Raw genomic sequence first — 19,712 nt, 5'->3', positions numbered from 1 at the left:
AGTGAGAACATGTGATGTTTGTCCTGTGCCTGTCTTATTTCAGGTTACATAATGATCTCCAGTTCTATCCTTGTTTTTCCAAATGATAGGATCTCATTCTTTTTTTTAATGGCTGACTAGTACTCTATTGTGTGTATGTGCCATGTTTTCTTTATCCATTCATCTGTTCATGGACATGTAAGTTGCTTCCAAAAGTGATGCAATGAATATAGGAGTGCAGATATCTCTTTGATATATTGATTTCCTTTCTTTTGGGTATATATGCAGCAGTGGAATTGCTGGATCATATGGTAGCTCAATTTTTAGTTTATTGAGTAACCTACAAACTGTTCTCCACAATGCTGTAGTAATTTACGTTCCCACCAACAGTTTATGAGAGTTCCTTCTTCTCCACATCCTCACCAGCATTTGTTATTGCCTGTCTTTTTGGTTATAAGCCATTTAAACAGGGGTGAAATGATATCTTCTTGTAGTTTTCATTTGCATGTGTCTGATGATCAGTGATGTTGATCACGTTTTCTTTTTTTCTTTTCTTTTTTTTTTTTTTTCGAGACAGGGTCTGGCTCTGTTGCCCAGTCTGGAGTGTGATGGCAAAATCATGGTTCACTGCAACCACTACCTCTCAGGCTCAAGGGGTCCTCCCACCTCAGCCTTCCTAGTAGCTGGGACCACAGGCGTATGCCACCACACCCAGGTAACTTTTGTGTTTTTTGTAGAAATGGGGTTTTACCATGTTGCCTAGGCTGGTTTCCAAACCCTAAAATCAAATGATTCACCTGCCTTGGCCTGCCAAAGTGCTGAGATTACACGCATGAGCCACTATGTCCAGCCTTTTCATATGTCTGTTTGCCATTTGTATGTCTTCTTTTGAGAAATGTCTACTCATTATTGCTCATTAATGTCCTTTTCTTTCTGATTGAAGTGCTTCTTTTAAAATTTCTTGTAGGACAGGTCTGGTGTTGATGACATCCCTTAGCTTTTGTCTGTCTGAGGTGTCTTATTTCTCCTTCATGTTTGCAGGATTTTCAATTAATATACTATTCTATGGTAAACTTTTTTTTGTTTGTTTCCTTCAGCAATTTAAATATTTCTTGCCACTCTTTTCTGGCTGATAATGTTTCCACTGAAAAGTCTGCTGCCAGACATATTGGAGCTCCATTGCATGTCATTTATTCTCTGTTGCTGCTTTTAGAATCCTTTCTTTATCCTGGATCTTTGGGAGTTTGATAGTTACATGCCTTGAGGTAGTCTTTTTTGGATTAAATCTGCTTGGTGCTCTAGAACCTTTGTACTTGGACATTGATGTCTTTCTCTAGGTTTGGAAAACTCTCTGTTATTCCTTTGAATAAACTTTCTAAGCCTATCTCTTTCTCTCTGTCCTCTTTAAGGCTAATTACTCTTAGATTTGCCCTTTTAAGGCTATTTTCTAGATCCATAGGCATGTTTCTTTGCTTTGTATTTTTTTTTCTCTGTGTCTTCTGACTATGTATTGTCAAATAGCCTGTCTTCAAGCTCACTAATTTTTTCTTCTACTTGATCAGTTCTTCTATTAAGTGCTCCTATTTGGGGTATGTATATATTTAGAATAGTTAGGTCCTCTTGCTGAATTGAAGCTTTCTCATTATGTAATGCCCCTTTTTTCATCATTGTTGGTTTAAAGTCTTTTTTTGTCTGAAATTATAATAGCAATCTCTGCTTTTTTTCTGTTTTTCATCTGCTTGGTAGATCTTTCCTCATCTCTTTATTTTAGACTATGGAAGTCATTGCATGTGATATGGTTCTCTTGTATTCAGCATACAGTTGTGTCTTGCTTTTACATCCAACTTTTAATTGGGGCATTTAGTCCATTTGCATTCAAAGTTAATATTGATATGTGCTGGTTTAATCCTATTATCCTGTTGTTAGCTGGTTATTATGCAGATTTTATGATGTGGTTTATTTATAGAGCCAATGGTCTCTGTACTTAACTGTACTTTTGTGGTGACCAGTAACAGCCTTTCTTTTCCATATTTAGCACCTCCATAAGGACCTCTTGTAAAACACATCTGGTGGTACCAAGTTTTCTTAGCATTTGCTTGTCTGAAAAGAGTCTTATTTCTCTTTTGCTTATGAAGCTTAGTTTGGCTGGATCTGAAATTCTCGGTTGGAATTTATTTTCTCTATGAATGTTGAATGTAATCCCCCAAACTCTTCTGGCTTTAGGATTTCTGCTGAAAGTTCTGCTGTTAGCCTGATGGGGTTCTCTTGGAAGGTGACCTGCCACTTCCTTCTAGCTAGTTTTAACATTTTTTATTTCGAGTTTAGAGTACCTGTTGACTATGTATCTTAGGGATGGTCGTCCTGTGTAGTAACTTGCAGCTGTTCTCTGCATTTCCTGGATTTGAATGTTGGCCTCTCTAGCAAAGGTGGAGAAATTTTCATGTGTGATATCCTCAAATATGTTTTCCAAATTGCTTGCTTTCTCTCCCTTTCTTTCAGGGATGTTATCGAGGCATAGATTTGGTTTTGTTACATGGTTCCATATTTCTCAGAAGTTTTGTTCTTTCCCCTTCATTATTTTTCTTTATTTTTTTCTGACTGAGTTATTTTGGAGAACAAGTTTTTAAGCTCTGAGATTCTTTCCTCAGATTGGTTTATTGCGCTGTTATTACTTGCAATGGTATTATAAAATTCCTGAAGTGAGTTTTTCAGCTCTATCATTTCAGTTTGATTCTTTCTTAAAATGGCTATTTTATATTTTCTCTTTTATAACTTTTTATTGTATTCCTTAGATTTCTTGGATTGGGTTTCAAATTTCTCCTGGATGTTGACAATTTTTATGCTTATTTATATTTTGAATTCTATTTCTGACATTTTAGCCACTGCACCCTTGTTGAGAACCATTGCTGGGGAACTGGTGTGGTCATTTGGAGGTAAGAAGACACTGGCTATTTGTGTTGCTAGAATTCTTACACTGTTTTTTTTTTTTCCCCCTCATCTGTGTGGACCAATGTTCCTTCGATCTTTGAAGCTGCTATCCTTTGGATGAGTTCCTTTATTTTTATCTTCCTTGATGCCTTTGGGGATTTGATTGTGATATAAAGGTGAGTTCAGTTGACTGGCTTTGATTCTAGTTTGCTCATGGGTCTTGAAGGAGCCTATTTCAATGACTTTCTTCATGTGCATGTTTCTTTGACAGGTGTTCTTGTCCCTGGGACTTCCTCAGTCTGGAGTCACAGTTGGGAGACAGGCTGTATTCTTGCTGGATTAGACCTAATCTGCTGTCTCAGTGCTTTCTGGGGAAACACTTGGTTTTACCTGTCCACAGAGTTCAGGCAGAAGTGGAACCACTGGGCTGGAAACTAGTGTGTGTGGACCTTCTGGCTATGAGAGGCAGGGGTAGGTGGATGGTGTTGCCTGCCCTGCCATCTGGGTGTCTCCACAGTAACAGCAGGTGGTGCCCCTTAGAAAATTCAGGCAGAAGTGAGACTCCTGGGCTGGAAGCTCTAGCAAGTGAGGCTCGCCTGGCGAGCGGTGGTGGAGGTTGGTGGGATCACCTGCTCTGCTGTCCAGGTGCTTCCCAGGATAACAGGAGTCGAAGCTTGATGGGTGATTTCAGAAAAAGTAGGACCACTGGGTCCAAAGCTGGAGCAAGAATTGTTTGCTTGGCTACCAGTGGTGGTGGGTGGTGTCACTTGCCCTGCTATCTGAGTGCTTCCAGGGACATGCGATTGCTTTTAAAATGAGGATAAGAACAGAGAAAATATGCTGTAATTATTATATATATATATATATATATATATTTTATTAATTGCCTTCATACTTCCCTTTACTTCTTTGGTTTTTCAAATGTAGATTTGAAACTACAGCCTATGTCACTAGCTTTTAGCCTGAAGAACTTCCTTTAGCATTTCTTTTAAGGCAGGTCTGATAGCAACATATTGTTCCAGCTTTGGCATATCTGGGATTAATTTTGTTTCATTTTCATTTTGTAAAAGACAGTTTCATTTCTTGTTTCTGTTCTTCATTGTTTCTAATGAGAAGTCAACTGTTAATCTTACTGGAGTTCCATTTAAGTGATGAATCATTTTTGTCTTACAGGATACAATATTTTCTCTTTATCTTTGGCTTTCAGTATCTTGGCTATGATAATTTTAGTTGTGGCTCTTTTTTCATTTATTCTACATATAGTTTATTGGGTTTGTAGATGTGTTTTTAATGAATTTGTAAGAATTTTCAGCCATTATTTCCTCACGTTTTTTCTCTCCCTTTCTCCTTTCCTTTAGGCAATCTCATGACATTCCTGTTGGTGTGTTTAATGGCACACTGTGCTCTCTGAGGCTCTGTTCATTTTTCCTTATTTTTACCCACTGATCTGATTGTTTATCCCTATTGATCTACCTTAAAGTTTGCTGATTCTTTCTTCTGTCACCTCAAATCTACTGTTGAGTTTAGTACACTTTTTTATCTTGGTTATTGTAACTTTCCACTCCATAATTTCTATGTAACTGTATGTTGACCTACTCACAACTTGACATTATATATTTATTTTCATTCAGAGAATTATACATTTTGGGTAAGAATTAGCACTTTTAAATTACATGATTAAAGATATAGAAAATGCTTCCTGTTAAACAAAAACTTCTGGAATAATAATACAGTGTATTTCATTTACTGCTTTTATTGTTTTTTTTGGTGTGTGTGTGTGTATGCGTGTGTATGACAAATATCTGGCTGTTTTAATAATAGTTTACTGTAGCAATTTCTAAATGTAAGAGTGTCATTAAGACTAATTTAACATTATTAGTCTTTAAAAATGTTTTACATTGCTATAAATTGTTCACAAAATGTATATATTTCGCCCTAATTTATTAATATTATTTACTAAGATTAAACATCTTCTGCAATGTTAATTTGTTTTAATTAAGCATAAATACTTCCATTTTAATTAAAATTCCCATTTTAATTAAAAGGTTTGAATAGAAAGTTCATGTCACCCTAAATAGAATCAGGATCAAGTAACAAATAAATTTATACAAGCAATAATAACTCATAGCCATTACCACAGAATCATCTAACTTAATCATAAATTGTTTTTATATATTTTAATAACAATATGCAGATATAGCTATTTTGAAGATGCATTGTTTCTTGTGCTTACAAAATTTATTGTGCAGATTTCTCAAGAGAAAGTATTGTGTGTTTGTGTATATCATTAGTTGTCTAGTGATTGGAAGTATTAGTTTTAAAAAGAGAAAAATTGTATTGCTTTGGTCACAGTTTGTACTCTAGTCTTTAATGGCGATTCCTTCTAAATTTTTTAATTGTTTCTACTGGAATACACAAAATAGTAAACTGATATTATGGGAAAATGTTACTAGCTAGTTAGATAATTCCTAGTACATTTGAAAATCACAACCACCACATATTTAATTGTTTTATTTCAATTTTCAGATATTGAATAAAGGTCAGCAACTAAGATTTTTTTTCAAAGGATTACTTAATATATACCAAATTAACATTCTTTTTTATCTGTAAAATTTTAGCTTTTCATATTTGTTACTTCATATACTTCTTTTTTATGGAGTCTGTAATAATACTTGAAATTAAAAAAATGAAAAACATGTTTATTAGAAGCTAACTTTTTAATAAAATCACATAATTGGTACAAACTGAAGAGCAAGATTCTTACATTTCTCTTCCCTGGGTCCATGTAAGAGTCTGTGAATGCAACAGAAAAATAGACTGGCATCATTTCAGTTTTCTGTTTTTAATCCTATCAGTAATGGCAGCGTAACCTTGGAAATGGCCAATCTCCTTATAATTCTTTCAGCCTAATATGCAGAAGAAGGGAGAAGCTTTGATTTGATAATCCTTAGAGTACCTTCAATTTTCAAATCAAAGATTCCTTGACAATCTATTCAGTTGTGCGTGTCTGCCCCACGTGCATGTTTGTATGTGTGAGAGTCTACACTTCTGTGCATAAGTATATGCAATAAAATAACAGATTGTAGCGCAAAAAAAAAAACTTTACTTGAAATTGTTTCTATTATCCCTGTTTATATGTAAGCACTTATAATAATTGTATGGCAAAGTGGTTACAGGGAAAGAAGAGACTATAATTTTGGAGACAGAGATATAAACTTACTGCAAATATCTTACACTAATGGTTGACACTGTATAGGTACCTTACTGTGTTGCATCACTAAATATCACAGAAATCCCAAGAGGAAAGTTGCCTGATCCACATTTTACAGATGAGCAAACTGAGTTCCAGAGACATCAAGTAACTTGACCAATGACAGAGAGGAACTGAGGAAGGGAACAAAGTGTGTTGGAAAAGAGAGGTATTATGAGAAAGTCAGAGAGGCGATAAGGAAATAAAAGGAAACAAGTCAGAGAAACCTGATTAAGTTTTCACTTAAAATCTGATTAGTTGGAAAACTTAACTCATTGAAAGTAAAGTGCTTCTGTGGTCCACAATTTTCCCAATGCTAAAAGAAAAGCAGTCATATGTGGTCAGTACATAATAATGGAAAGAAAACAGGACTAGGGAGAGAGAGAGAGAAAAAAAAAGAGAGAGACACTTGTTCTGGCTCTGGCTCTGTACTCATTAATAGCATTCATTATTTATTAAGTTTTAATATGCCCATATTCTTTTTTTTATATTTTATTTTATTTTATTTTATTTTGAGGTGAAGTCTTGCTCTGTTGCCCAGGCTGGAGTGCAGTGGTGTGATCTCATCTCACTGCAAGCTCCGCCTCCTGGATTCACACCATTCTCCAGCCTCAGCCTCCCGAGTAACTGGGACTACAGGCACCCGCCACCACTCCCGCCTAATTTTTGTATTTTTGGTAGAGATGGGGTTTCACCATGTTGGTCAGGCTGGTATCAAACACCTGACCTCAGGCGATCTGCCCACCTCAGCCTCCCAAAGTGCTGGGATTACAGGTGTGAACCACTGCACCTGGCCCTATTGTTAAATACTAGCTAATTGGAGCTAACTAGTTCCATATTGTTAAATACTAGCTAATTTAACCCCAGTAACAACCATTTGATATAGAAACAATTGTCATCATCTTTTCTTTACATGTAAGGAAACTAAGTATAGAGATTTCTGGTAATTTGCTCATGGTTACACTGCCAACAGAAAATGAAGCTGGGATGAGAATTCTGGCATTTTCTCACTATAACTGCACTGTGCAATATGGCAGCCACTAGCCTCATATGCCTACTGAGCACTTAAAATAAGGATAATCCTAATTAAGATATGCTCTAACTGTAAACACTGAATTTTGAATACTTCCTATCAAAACAAAAAGTTTAACTATGGATTACATACTGAAACAATCATGTTTTATATAAGTTGGGTTAAATATGACGTATTATCAAAATTAATTACATATGCTTACTCTTTTCATTTTGGAAAATGTGGCTACTTTAATTTAAAATTTTAAAATTAAATCTGTGGCTCATATTCTATTTAGTTTGGACTATGCTGCTCTAGAGCATGGTTAAAAGTGTTTTTAATTAAAATACAATATTCCTTCCTGTTATCTGTAGCAGAATAAATCTATGTTTCTGTTATTGTTTTAGTCTATTCAGTAAATTCTCATATACCCTTGGTAGAAGTGAGATGCTGTACACTTTTAACTACGTAAATGTAAGGCAAATGGGCCCCCTTTGAGCTAGAGCTTGCCTAAAAATGGAATGGGTTAGCTAAAATTTCTTAGTTGAGATATTGACTTAGCAACTAGATGGAGAGCAACTCAATTTTCATAAGGATCTCAGGGCATTCTGGAGTGGGGGTAGGAAGCAATATCTCAACTTCAGTACTCCAGGCATATAAGTTAGAGAATTAGTTAGGTGTAAAACAAAGCGGTTTAGATTATGGCCAGTAGTAGAGGGAGTAGTTAGTCCTGGAAATTAAATGACCTTGAGGACTAGAAATCTAGACTCACAAAAAGGACTAAGATGTTGTGTAAGATGTTTGCTTTTGGCATAATCTGTTGCTGAAACCAAATATCCTTTCAAGATATAGCCAACTTTGGAGATGCTGGGAGACAATGAATGAGAGGGTAAATATGAGTAGACAGAATTGTGATTTTGGTCCCCAGTGTGGAAACAAATATCAGCCGGGAGACAGAGGAGAAAGGCATCCACATACTAAGCATTTGTCTTACACTTGTTCCTCAACTGCAGTATTAATGTGAGTCAAGAAGAAGCAAGGGCAGTAGTTAACTGATCAGATTTGAATGCTTTCTCTGCTCTATTTTTGGATTCAGTCTTCATGGCTTCTGGTAATTTTTGCAAGGGAGCCCTCAGCGGGTATTTTGATCACCTGCTGTCTATCCTCTTGGTGAAGGAGGGATTCCCCTCACCTTAGTACAATATGGCTGAAAATTGAATATCTGGCCCCAGACAGATGAGATAGACAGCCATTTATCAGTCAAATATACTCATAGCCCAGGAAAGGAGGACACCTCACACCACGAAGAACCACATTGGGATTACACTTGGGAACAGTATAAAAAAACAGCAACTATGAGGGGCAGGTTTGGTAGTTACACAAGAATGAGATATCCCCTGGTTTCTATGGGAGGATGTGATTGATTTCAATGATTTCTTGTGTTGGTAGGGAAGTAAAACTGAGTAGGTTGAGGACTGGATGGACTGTAGTTTGTCCATCTGATAAAGAAACTGGCTGTTCGGGTGGGAATCTTATCTGGGCAGAGCAGAAGTCACAGTTAGGCCTTCAGGGCCCAGCGAGACTCAAAGATGTCAGAACAGCACATGACATTTAGGCTTTAAACACTACCAAAAACTTTTGGACTTCTATGACTGACCAGGTGAGTACACGAGCAATTAATTGGAAAATGTATGAGGGGACTGTATTTATAAACTTGAGCATAAATACAGAGATGGTGTATTAATCCATTTTCACGCTGCTATTAGGATATACCTGAGACTGGGTAATTAATAAAGGAAAGAGGTTTAATTGACTCACAGGTCCACAGGTCTGGGGAGGCCTCAGGAAACTTACAATCATGGCAGAAGGGGAAACAACCCATCCTTCTTCACATAGCAACAGCAAGGAGAAGTGCCAAACAAAGAGGCAGGAAAAACCCATTATAAAATCATCAGATCTTGTGAGAACTCACTCACTATCATGAGAACAGCATGGAGGTAACTGCTCCCACTATTCAATTACCTCCCACTGGACACCTCCCATGACATATGAGGATTATGGGAACTACAATTCAAGATGAGATTTGGGTGAGGACACAGCCAAACCATATCAGATGGTTTCCTCTTAGTATATGTAGCCTTTTGGTTCTGCTGACTTCCCTGTAGGGTAGTCAAAGCAGGTATTTTTTATTGCTATTTACAAGTGAAAGACTGAATAATAACAGGCAGGCAGGTTTAGAACTCATCCTTCCTGACTCCTAGTCAATTGATTTTTCTTTACACTGCTGTTTAGAAGACTGTGTCACTTGTTTGTATAGAGTCAACCACATGTTTAACCTCCAGACCAATAAAACTGAGTGACAATAAATCACAGTTTATTTTGGTAGTATATGTTGAGTTTAGGAGAGTTCTAAAAAGAAACCAACAGGAAACTTGAGTTTCTCTGCTGTTATAATCTGAATGTTTGTGTTCCTCTAAAATTCATATGTTGAAACTTAATCACCAAGATGTTGGTATTAGGAGGTGGGGCATTTGAAAGATGATTAGGTCATAAGGATGAGACTCTCAGGAATGAGGTTAGTACCCTTATGAAAGAGGCCTTCAGGAGCTGCCTTGCCCCTTCTGCCATGTGAGAACACAGCAAGAAGGCAACATTTATGAATCAGGAAATGGACCCTCACCAAATATTGAATATGCTGACACTTTATTTTGGATTTCCCAACCTCTAGAACTGTGAGAAATAAATTTCTGTTTATAAACCATCCAGTCTATAGCATTTTGTTATAGCAGCTTGATTGGACTAAGGAACCTGAAGAGAATGGCTTACTCTACTCCGTAACTTCACATCAAATATGACTCATTCACTACCCATCTTATTCCAACGACCTTTCTAATCTTGATGAATTAATAAGAATGAAAATGAAAGTGACAGCAGCTGAGAGCTGTCTGAAGGGATGTTTTATGTCATTATGGCTCCAACAAAAGTACCATAACTGTCATTAGCATTAGGTGGTAGCCCCCAGGGAGCAAATCCACTACCTGAAATGTTTCTTCCATTCTATCGAATTGTTTAAGAATTCAGTTCAGAGTCTAACGTCATTTCTATGACAAAAGAGCTTAGGAACTGTATGACAAAATATCCTAAAATGATATTTTTGTTGTTATAAACTAATGGATATATTTAATGGCTTATCTAGCATGTACACTTCGTCTAATAACATTGCAAAAATATTAATAAAATTAGGTTGCCTTTGTCTGATTTGTTTCCACCGAAATATCATAGCTAATGTGAGAAAACATTTTTTCCTCTGATCATTTAAAATTAACATTTTTTCTTTCTAATTATATTGGCTGATTTTTTCCAAATGGCTCTTATGGATTTCTATTTAATGTCTCACGCTTTCCTACTGTAGTTGGTTAAGCAGGCATTGTTATCCTAGTTTTCTCATTGAGGTAAGGGGGTATCAGAGAAGTTGAAATAATTCAAATATTTGGCACAGCTGTAGGAGTGAAGAAAAGTGGTAAACACCTGAGTCTGTCTCTTGGGTCAGTAATCTCTCCTCTACTCTAGTAAAATTCAATGTCTTGCTCCATAAACCCTTGCTCTCTTCTTATAACTCCAAACACTCCATAGCAATGGGTTGTGGGCATTTGAAAAATTTCAACTTGCTAACAAATGGCCATTTGCTGAGTCCTAAATTTATGGTAGGCACAGTGCCAAGCACATTAGATGCATAATTAATGCTCAAGGCACCCTATATTACAGATGTCTTCATCTCATTTTACAGATAAGGACAATTGGCTTTTGAAGAAGTTAAATACCTAGCCCAAAGCCACATAGCTACTCTCAAATGAACACCAGGAAAATTTTATCCTCCCTAATACATGCCAGAAATTTGGGAAAGGAAGACGAAGAATTTATTCTACTCATCAAGAGTGAGGTGTTAAATATGCATCACTTTTTCATATTTGAAAAAAAGAAATTAATGGAGAAGGAGGCAGAAGGATGCCTGAGAATCAAGGTAGCATTGTTTATTCCCTCAACTTTTCAAATGGGCTGTTAGTTCATTGAGTGGCAAAGCCATGCCTGATTTATCTTTTAGTTCCAATTGGTCTGATAATTTGAGAACAGTAGAAGCTCATTACATATTTGTGGAAAGAATATTTTAGAAGCAGAATTTTGAAAAACTTGTGTATGTGTAACTGTCCCCTTCAGGGATCTGCTTGTATTTTCTTGGCTCTCCATTGCTCCTGTACACAACCTTGCCTTCATATTACAGACTTCTGCTGCTCCCTGCCTTAAGGCTTTTTCCTGGAACAAGAGCAGGCATGTCCCTTGTGCAAGGCAGGATGAGAACGCTGGAGAGTTATTCTTCCAGAGTAATGACAGGTGGCAGTCATTGGAAAAGTAACCCACTGTCTTAATCCTTGGGTGGGAAAAGTCTGAGGAATATTCTAGTATTACTTCGAGGTCCTCAGTTGGATTAAGTCCCTACTGCCCCTCTGGGATACCTGCTCATTTACAACCCTGTTTTGTCACCCTTTTCTTCTCTGTCTCAACTCTGCAATCTACCTGTGTGTTCTGAGATCACCTCCCAAATAAAATCCTTGCACTAAAATTCAGGGTTTGCTTCTGGGGAAACCCCCAAAAGCTATCTTCCTCAAAGTTTCAAAATAAGCCATTCAGAAGGCTGTGTGTAATAGATAATAATAGCTAGCACTTATTAGTGAACATTTACTATTTGCAAGATACAACTTTTCATGTCTCACAATTCTAATAAGGAGGTAATAGTAATTGTTAGAGATAATAGTAATTATTGCTATTTTACAGATGAGAATACTAAGGCACAAGTTGATTAAGCAGTGTGCTCAGACATCACAGATGATCAACATTGAGAAAAGGTCTTGCTCTAATTATGATTAAAATAATTGATTTACCATCAGAATGCTTGTTGAATATGATACTTTGGAAAGTTGAGTATATTATTTTGCTTAAGTAATGCAAATGTGTGCATTTATTATTCAGTATATGTGATCACAACATTTATAACAAAAGCAACTTGTGTATAGGGATGCTGCCAAATATCTGGCAAACTTGGACTGTGAAGAGCTAGTTTGTGTAAATTTTGGCTTTCAATAAAGCACAAGGACATGTATTAACAGAGTTGATTCCTTCTGACTTGATACCCCGTAGTATTTCAGTTATATAATTAATCAGGTTTTTCTTTTCTTCCCTCTACTCCTTCTGTTCTTCCTTCTCAGCTTTCCTCATTCTCTTCTTTCCACTCTATCCCTTCCCTTACTCTTCCTTCTCCTCTCTTGCTGTTTTTATAATGGTTCCAGAGAACTTCGTTTTCCTTTCTTCCTTCCCCTTCCTTCCTTCCTTCCTGCCTCCCTCCCTTCCCCCCTTCCTTCCTTCCTTCTTTCCTTCCTTTCCTTCCTCCCTCCCTTCCCCTCCCCTCCTCTCCCCTTCCTTCCTTCCTTTTCCTTTCCTTCCCTCCCTTCCTCCTTCCTTTCTTTCCTTCTTTCTTTCATTCACATTACAATGTTAGTTATTAAAATTCAACAATTAATAAGAGTTAAGGAATTACAGAAAACTAAGAAAATCATTAGATATCTACTAATCATCACTGATTCAGATTGCCAGAAGGACTGCTGTACACATTAGATTTCACAGAACGGTGTGCATGGATTGGATTTTCTCTTTTTGCCACAGTAAGCGAAAAGGAAATGCATCATTAGCTATAAGAAAATCATATAAGCACAAAATGATAAAGTAGCCAACTGTGAACAAACACTACACATTTAAAAATTACATTTTCAGAGCCAGTGGGAGAGAGGTTTTCTAAAATGCCAGCAAGTCAAATGTGAATATAAGCCAAATAAGTGTAAAAAAATGTAGGATTGGAGGTAGGAGGGGGAGTGTGAAAAGCACTCTTAAAACAGTGACTATTCCTGGACATACATTTTTTAACATTCAGATGAGTACCCTACTTAATAAAAATTATTACTTGGAAATAAGTAGTTATTTAAATACTATAAATAATTTCTGGGCAAAGAGTTTACTAAGAGGTTAATTTATTTTTAGATTTAAATAGTTCTACTTCAGAATTAAAATGTAACCCACCATCGAATTTCCATAATGTACCCTGTTCTTCAATATGAATTATTGAACTTTCCTTAAGTATATAAACATTATTACAAGTATATTTTTCACTCCATCAATACACATTCTTATGTTAATGAAACCAGTATATTTTTAATAAAATAGAATTTTGTGAGGAATTTCTTATAGCATGAAGATGTAAAATTATATAATTAAAGGTTTATGGAAACTCAAGATTAACTTGCAGCCACATATACAGTTTAAAAGAATGCCAATCTACTTCACCGTCTATCTCTCTCTATTGCTTTTTGTAGCACTAATATATAATCTTGTTACCAAAATCTTTCAGGTTTCACAATATATATACACTGATATGTCACATCTTTTGACTCCTAGGAGATACGGAGTCGTCCTTGTGGCTTTTAAGCCTTCTTGGTTTAAATTCTTTGATGGAATAAAATGATTAATAATATATTCTCTAATTACTGAAAAGGGAACTCCTACCACATGGCCAGTTGTGTTTGGTGTCCCTGAAACCCTAATTGGGAGATTGACTGGAAGATTCCTAGTTGAGGTATGGCTTGAAAATAGCTAATAAACATTTGTAACCCACGTTGAACATACACATTAAGGAACATATTGCATAATACACATCTGAAGGAAAACAGTTTGTACTTTTTATGTAGAGATATGCTTTACGAAGTCTACTATGTTTTCAGTTTGCGTGGTCTGATTTATCCTCATCTTTCTAGAAAGAAATTTCCTCTTAAGACACTTAGTAATTTTTACCTGATGTTATATTTATATTGTATATATAAATGTATATAATTCTCTACCAGACAAAATATGCCCTTGTATATATTACAGTAAATTAGCACAGTATTCTGAAAATGTTAGATACAATTAATGCATGTTGAAATAATGAATAAGAAAAAGATTTGATGAATGGGTTACCTGACTCAGAGCAGGCAGACCGGGAACATAGTTTTACTTTGCCACTCTGTTTTTGTTTTTGTTTTTGTTTTTGTTTGTTTTGACTGATGGCAAGTCCCCACATTTTTCTGCACTAGAGTTCCATTATTTCCAAAATAAAGGTCTGGGACTAGATACCCCAAAGGCCCCTTTTAGTGATGACTTCCTATGAATTTATGAGAGGGGGAAAGCAGAGTAATGAAAGTGCAGGGAAGAAAAGAAGAAAAGAGGTTATGATTACAAGCATTTTGATAAACAAATGTTGCCTCTCATTAGATTTCACTAGAATAAACTTCATTTTCACTGAGATAGTAAACATCGTGACACAGAAAATTATGTTGACAGATTTAATGCAGTTTTTACTTATTTTAAGATTATTTCTGATTATAAAATTAAGATTATTTTCTGATATATGTGTGTATTCAATATATCTTAAATATGGAGACAAAAAGAACAAAGAAGGAAATAGATTATTCATAATTTCACCACCAGAGAGAATACCTGTTAATATTTTAGAGATTCTATCATCTTAGTATATTTCTATATCCTTTTAAAAGTCAACATCCATGGTCTATCCATTTATGTATATATTTATTTACCCATCTATTTTCCTATCAATAAAGATAAATATGTTATTTATAGACGTGCACAATACAATATCTCATCTATTCATTTAAATCTATCCCAATTTTCTAATCTCAGTTAAATGACTCTGAAGACATTATTTTAATAGCCATTGTGATGACTAAAATTATCTGTTTGGCCACTTTGAATTTCTCCTCTTTCCTTCTTTTGGTAATAGATATTTTCTTTCTTTATGATGAATTTGTTCCAAGTAGTTCAGACCCAATGCCATAAGTCTGGGCACATGACTAAGCCATGGCCAGTCAGAACAGTACATTCCTGGCTGCAGTAGTTTAAGAGAAAGCAAATAAAACCAAAACAACTAGTATGGATGAATGCTTCTATGGTGTTTTGGTGAAACCACTGAAAGATAGGTACCACTATTCCCTTGGAATGAGTAGTTATAAGATTGATGTAATCCTATTTGCCAAAGAAAAAAGTCCACACAGAAAATAACAGTGCTGAGGGAATAAGACCAGTAAGACTTTGGAAAATATCTTCTGATTCTCTGGTTCAGTCAATGCCTGAAACTAGTATAATTATGAACTTCCTATTATGAGTTGATGGACTCCCCCACCACCTCCTTTGTTCAATGAGTTAGGTGTTCATGCCTTACAAAAGAAACTGTCCTAACTAGTACATTTAGATAAGTGGCATATGAAATCTAACATATTTTTCCTGTTTATAGTATTGGATGTATCCATCTTTCTTCTATAATAATATAACAATGCATTTTTATAATTTAGTCTTTGCCTATATATCTGAAGAATGAAGTAGGACAGTACAGGGATAGTCTCCTGAAAACGAAATTTACAGAATAAAGTGTGTGTGTGTGTGTGTGTGTGTGTGTGTGTGTGTTTATTCTATGTCTGTTATCAAAATGCTACTCAGGGACAGGCGCAGTGGCTCACACCTGTAATCCCAGCACTTTGGGAGGCCAAGGCAGTGCAACAGCTTTAGACTCTATAATCCCAACTTTTTAAAAAGACATCAAATCTAGTTTTTGTTTTTCCTAAAGTAAACCTCGAGTATCTGTGGCCTGGCTTGGTGGCTCATGCCTGTAATCCCAGCACTTTGGGAGGCCAAGGTGGGCAGATCACCTGAGGTCAGGAGTTTGAGACCAGCCTGGACAACATGGTGAAACCCCATCTCTACTAAAAATACAAAAATTAGCCCAGCCTAGTAGCTCATGCCTGTAATCCCAGCCACTCGGGTGGCTGAGGCAGGAGAATAACTTGAACCCAGGGGGATGGAGGTTGCGGTGAGCCAAGATGGCACCCCTGCACTCCAGACTGAGAGACAGAGCGAGACTCCGTCTCAAAACAAACAAACAAACAAAAGGACCAAAAAAACAAAAACAAAATGCCATTCAGATAATTGGACAGCTTGATTGTTATCAACACTAATCTTTGAGGTATATGCTTCAGGGCTAATGGCTTGCAGCATGAAGCACCTCAAGTTTCATTATCTATTATACATTAAATTAATTGGGTGGTGCTGAATCTTCCTTTGTCTGGCAATCCTGTGGTTTTCAGGCTCACTCCGTCATCATACAAAGCCATATAGCTGACAATTAAGTATCCCTCCCTTCTCTAGCTTGTTTGGTGGGGACATGGAAGCATCAAAGTCAGGAGGGACACACAAATGGCTACTTCTCTCTTTCTCCACCTTGATATTTAACCTTTTTTCTCTCTCACTTTACAAATATAATTTTCTCTCATCTAAATATCACTCCCTCCCTCCCTCAAGGTGAACTGGGAACAGGAAGAAGAAATTCAAGAAGGGAAGGAAAGTTTTTATAATACTGCTACTTTTGTGAATAGACCTTGAATTATCTAGGGCCGGGAGTTTAAACACTCTTGAGAACTGTTGTGTTCTTTGAACTCCTCACCAACAGGAATCCCTCCACTCTTGCTCATCTCTCCTTTAGTTACACTGACAATGGCAAATACTCTCTGCTACCACTGGTTGCTTGTTCCTGTCACAGCCTCTATTACTCTGTTGAGATAGTGTCTTCTGCTAAAAAGAATGTTACTGTAACATATTAGATAGTACATGATTGGTAAATAGTGGAATGATATCAGTATAACAGAAGAAGTTTCAGAAAGTCATATGTGAGTTTGTTTTTCGGCATATGTATATTTTCAGCCACCAGTATCAGCAGTTGAATGCAAAGTACACTAACAGAGTTAATCACAGCAAACTACTGAAGTATGCAGTTGCAGATATGATACCCAATCAATGCATGTTCTCCTTCTTGGCCTAGCTTGGCCATATTCTCTGTCTGGGAAATGCTTATTGCATTATTATCTCTATTCTGTGTTCGTTTCGCCCTTCTCTCCATAATTTCTCAGTCTCAAGCCTTCCTATGTGCCCTACCATTGTATTCCCTTTGTCTTAAAGTTAAAACCCTTCATTTACTATTGTATTTATTTATTCAGAATTTAACATGTGCTTTTACATGTTAGAATTATCCAGTTCCTTTGCAATTACGTGTGTGTGTGTGTGTGTGTGTGTGTGTGTGTGTGTGTGTGTGTATTTCTATTCTTTTTTTAGTAATAAGATTACAAAGGTTGCCTGGGTTTTGTCATCTCTCTCTAACCTTTTTATCCCATAAACTCAGGTTATTATTATTATTTTATTTTTTCTTTTAAGATGGAGTCTCGCTATGTCACCAGGCTGGAGTGCAGTGGCTCAATCTCGGCTCACTGCAACTTCTGCCTCCTGTGTTTAGTTGATTCTCCTGCCTCAGCCTTGTGAGTAGCTGGGATAACAGGCATGCTCCACCATGCCCAGCTAATTTTTGTATTTTTAGTAGAGACAGAGTTTCATCATGTTGACCAGGATGGTCTCGATCTCCTGAACTCGTGATCTGCCTGCCTTGGCCTCCCGAAGTGCTGGGATTACAGGCATGAGCCACTGCGCCCGGTCAAGCTCAGGTTATTTTTGCAGGTCATTCAGGATGACATATTTTATTACTACAAATGCCTGTCCCTTTATCTTCTCTCTTATGAGGCCTGCTGCACCTTCCAGGTGACCCTTTTTGACAGCAGAACCTAAGACAGGTTAATGTTGATTCTCTTTTTCTCCAACATTTTATCCATAGGAGTGGTGATGGTATTCTTTTATCCACTTTGAGAGAAACTTTGAGAATGTGAACAGCCACAAATTTAGAAGTTTCTTTTTTGCTTTGCTATATACATGGACAATAATCCTGTACCTTGCCTGTGATCTTCCAGGTAGGTGGCAGACACAAGTCCGCTGTGTTTCCCTGTGGGGATGCATATTAAGCATCTAAGTGGTATCCTTAAGGTCTCTCTGTTTACATGGAGTTAGAAAGTAGCACAACTGACACATCCCAGTTGGGGATATATATCTCCCTGCACAGCTCTCTCCAATGAATGTTCCTCAACACTCCTGTTTTGTTTTGTTTTTCTCTATGATCATCTGACACTTTTATATTCTTATTGTGGCATGGAATTTAAAAGCTTTTTAATCTATTATTGACAATGTACTTTTTAACTTCTATACCACCTTTGATATTGATTATTTTTCTTTTTTTGAGATGAAGTCTTACTCTGTTGTCCAGGCTGGAGTGCAGTGGCATGATCTCGGCTCACTGCAACCTCCGCCTCCTGGGTTCAAATGATTTTCCTGCCTCAGCCACCCTAGTAGCTGGGATTGCAGGCATATGCCACCATGCCTGGCTAATGTTTGCATTTTTAGTAGAGACAGGGTTTCACCGTGTTGGCCAGGCTGGTCTCGAACTCCTGACCTCAGGTGATCTGCCCACTTTGGCCTCCCAAAGTGCTGGGATTACTGGCATGAGGCACCACATCCAGCATGGATATTGCTGACTCTTATGTGTTCTGGAACTTTCATTCTAAGTTCCTTTTTACATATATCTCTATGTATACACTTATCTATAACTATTTTGAACCATATTGCAGACAAGTTGGTAAATTGGTATATTTCATTTACATCAAGAAACATGTAAAGCCTGTATTTTCTTCCATTTAAGATTGCTTTTTAAGATATGAAGTGATTCAAGTTAAACGGTCAGGCTTTTAATTTATTTGAAAAAGTGTTATTGCTCTGAAAGCAAATGGAGATACCTTAAGTGACTCCATGAGCTATGAACATGTGGCTCAGTGTTCTACAGTTGGCTATAAAAGGAGGCATCACATGCTTCAGAGTATATATGCTTCTTGATTACTTTGGTCAGAATAAATAAGAGCTGCTAGTAACCATGGACTGTCTTTCTAAATATTTACCATGTGATTTTTGTCTCACATTTTTCTCTTTGCTGGGGCATACTTCTCCTGGAACTCATGGTTTCAGCTCATCACTTTCAGTTTCCAAAGGAATACATAACAAAAAGTACCAATGATAGCAGCATATGAACCCTGGGTAGATTCTGAATCATTCCCTTGAAATATAAATAATACCAATATTCAGAGATACTCTTCTGATTTAAGGTTTCTTTATCCACCTGTTAAAGAATAATTTTTTAAAAAGCATAAAATTATGACTCTCATAGAGATATAAAATGATCACATGTCAAAGATTTTATTTGACTCATTAATTAATGAAAAAAGCAGTGAGATGTGACAAATGGTTTGTAAGATAAATCAAAAGCAGCACATTTATAGTCAGATGCTAAAACACATTTACAAATGGATGCAAACTGGCAAAACTCTTGAATGTCTACAGGGCCATAATCAATTGCATTCAATGATATAATTTGCAGTTTTATGAACAGGAATTATTTACGTCAGTATTACTGCACTGTAAACAAATTTCTATCTCTATAGAGTAGTAGAATAGCCTAGTCAAAGACAA

General features: G+C 36.6%; 1 long non-coding RNA gene across 5 annotated transcripts in view; it reads left to right on the top strand.

The window, feature by feature from the left end:
- Positions 1-19,712, top strand: part of LOC134758311 (uncharacterized) — a 93,361-nt gene that overhangs the window by 66,743 nt on the left and 6,906 nt on the right. For 3 of the 5 annotated variants that reach the window (XR_010133361.1, XR_010133365.1, XR_010133362.1), the window contains 2 exons: positions 557-694; positions 17,977-18,109. This is a non-coding gene — a long non-coding RNA (uncharacterized lncRNA). Of the gene's footprint in view, positions 1-556; positions 695-3,010; positions 3,084-4,265; positions 4,596-10,956; positions 11,756-17,976; positions 18,110-19,712 lie in introns of those variants that run through there. The other 2 variants (XR_010133364.1, XR_010133363.1) reach the window with 2 other exon arrangements.

The sequence above is a fragment of the Gorilla gorilla genome, chromosome 3 (genome assembly GCF_029281585.2).
Source record: "Gorilla gorilla gorilla isolate KB3781 chromosome 3, NHGRI_mGorGor1-v2.1_pri, whole genome shotgun sequence".
Taxonomy (NCBI): Eukaryota; Metazoa; Chordata; class Mammalia; order Primates; family Hominidae; genus Gorilla; species Gorilla gorilla.
The sequence above is the reverse complement of the archived record's forward strand: the minus strand, read 5'-3'. Positions and strand labels throughout refer to the sequence as shown.